Source organism: Peromyscus eremicus, chromosome 4 (assembly GCF_949786415.1).
Source record: "Peromyscus eremicus chromosome 4, PerEre_H2_v1, whole genome shotgun sequence".
NCBI classification, from domain to species: domain Eukaryota; kingdom Metazoa; phylum Chordata; class Mammalia; order Rodentia; family Cricetidae; genus Peromyscus; species Peromyscus eremicus.
Genome location: NC_081419.1, coordinates 91,761,145 through 91,763,516, shown reverse-complemented (window position 1 = coordinate 91,763,516; position 2,372 = coordinate 91,761,145). Strand labels below are relative to the sequence as shown.

At 39.1% G+C, this 2,372-nt stretch overlaps 1 non-coding gene across 1 annotated transcript; it reads right to left on the bottom strand.

The window, feature by feature from the left end:
- Positions 1–1,975: 1,975 nt before the first annotated feature.
- Positions 1,976–2,119, bottom strand: LOC131910209 (U4 spliceosomal RNA). The gene has a single exon (XR_009379060.1). It is a non-coding gene; the product is annotated as a U4 spliceosomal RNA (small nuclear RNA).
- Positions 2,120–2,372: the final 253 nt, after the last annotated feature.

Here is a 2,372-nt window from a genome sequence, read left to right as displayed (position 1 = left end):
CCCTTTTTTGTGATGGTTTATGAGTCTTAGGTATATGGCTTCACATTATAGATGAACTAATTGGGGCTAGGCACCTGTTTTAGTCAATGTTTGGTTGCTGTGCAGATATACCATGGCTATGACAATTCTTATACCGGAAAGCATTTAATTGGGGCTTGCTCACAGTTTTAGAGGTTTAGTACATTATCAACATGGTGGGAAGCATGGCAGCATGCAGCCAGACATAGTGCTGGAGAAGGAGCTGAGAGTTCTACATCTGGATTGGCAAGCAATAGGAAGAGAGAAAACCACTAGGCCTGGCTTGGGCTTTTGAAACCTCAATGCCCACCCCCAGTGTCACACTTTCTCCAACAAGGCTTAACCTTTCAAATAGTGCCACTCCCTAAGCATTTAAATATATGACTCTATGGGGACCATTCTTATTTAGACCACCACAGCATCCCATGATCACCTATTTTCTGCATTTTGACCAGTTGTGGATCTCTGTAGGAACCACTATGTGCAAAGAGAAGCTTCTTTGATGAAAGATATTGGGGGATATAAGGATAAGCATTTAGAATACAGTTAGAAGCAGTTGTTAGTTACGCCTAAGATGTAAGTGTCACTATTTTACAATTGAGGATATCTTGCTAGTCTAGTCATTGTGGTTCATAGGCTTTACAGTTGATGATAGGACTGTTGGTTACTTTTCTCTCGGTAGCTTGCATCTCACTCTCTGATTCTACGAGAGCTAGTTCTCAGAGAGGAGGCTTCCAGGACAATTCCAACTTGATTCTTGTGTCCAAATGTGTGGCATCTTTGGAAGGAATCAAGGGCAATAGTAATAGCTTATATTGTTTTGGAGACTTTTGGGCCCCATTGACCAATGATTTGAAGGGAGATTTCCTTAAAGTTTTTTTTCTCTTTCTTTCTTTCTTTCTTTCTTTCTTTCTTTCTTTCTTTCTTTCTTTCTTTCTTTCTTTCTTTCTTTTAAGATATTCTTTGGCTCCTGAGAGGAGCATTATCACCCTATTTGGCAAAATGTATTTTTAAGTACCCTCAAAAGATTATGTTTCCCTATGACTTTTTTCACAGAGGGTGGCATCTGGGAGTTATTTACCAGGAAGTGATTTCTAGGAGAATGTGTCATTCAGTGGAATTTTAGCAATTCATTTTTAGGATTTTTTTTTTCCATTTGGGGAGGTGCTGTTTGCTTCTTAAGGAAAATTTTCATGGTTATTTCAGGATGTGGAAAATCATATTCTGCGATTTAATGACACCTGAGGATTCCTATCGAGTGTGCATTTCTTTGAGATAGTAAATTTAGACTCCTTTAGAAGAATGGAATTTAACTTTGCTTGTTTCAAGCTTGCTCATACTATACCAGAGTGTAAGGAATGTTTCCATATTCTTAGAAGGAATTACTGATTGTTTGAAATGGAAGGCTTTGGCCAGCTGTGTGCATCTGGCAGGCTTTGCACTGAAGTGCCACGAATCACTGTTGCTGAGGGTGAAATGTGAGCATCATTCCTTGGAAGTGTGAACTTGAGTGATCCCAAGGTGGAGACTGGACTGCCCCTTGTGGTAGTGATGAATCACAGTTGGTACTGACCATCTCTCTGTTCTAGTAGGCCCTTTTAGTACTTCCATAAACACCATGACCAAAAGAAACTTAGGGAACAAAGAGTTTATTTGACTTACAGGTTACAGTCCATCATCAAGGGGAATCAAGACAGGAACTCAAAATAAGAACCCATAGTCAGGTATTGAGCTGAGTAACACAGCGTACTGGCTTGCTTCCTCTGTCTCTACTCAGTCAGCTTTTTATACAACCCAGGACCACTTGCCCAAAGGTAACACTGCTCGTGTGGACTGGGCCTTCCTACATCAATCATCAATTAAGATAATACCTCACAGACATGTCCACAGGCCAATCTGATGGATCCAATTCCTGGACTGGGGTTCTCTCTTCTCAGGTGTCTATAGTTTGTGTCAAGTTGACAAAAACTAACCAGGACAATTGACCACTTGTCAACTTGACACACAAACACATGACTATTAAACCATAATTTTTTTCAATTAGCAGTAATTGCACTTTGGATAAACCTCATTGGCTACGATACTGCCACTGGGCAAAGCTTTAAACTGTGAATTTTTATTTATCCCAGAGATCTCACGTTAATATCACAATGTAAAACAGTCCAATTTTAAAAGCCCCACATTCTTTAAAAATTTTAACACTTTAAAAATCAAAATTCTATTTTAAAACCTAGTCTGTTTGACTGTGGATTCCTGCAAAACCCAAAATAAGTCTCATACATTTTTCTTCTAAAAGAGAAGAACCAGGGCACAGTTATAATCAGATTAAAGCAAAACCAAAATCCAACAATATG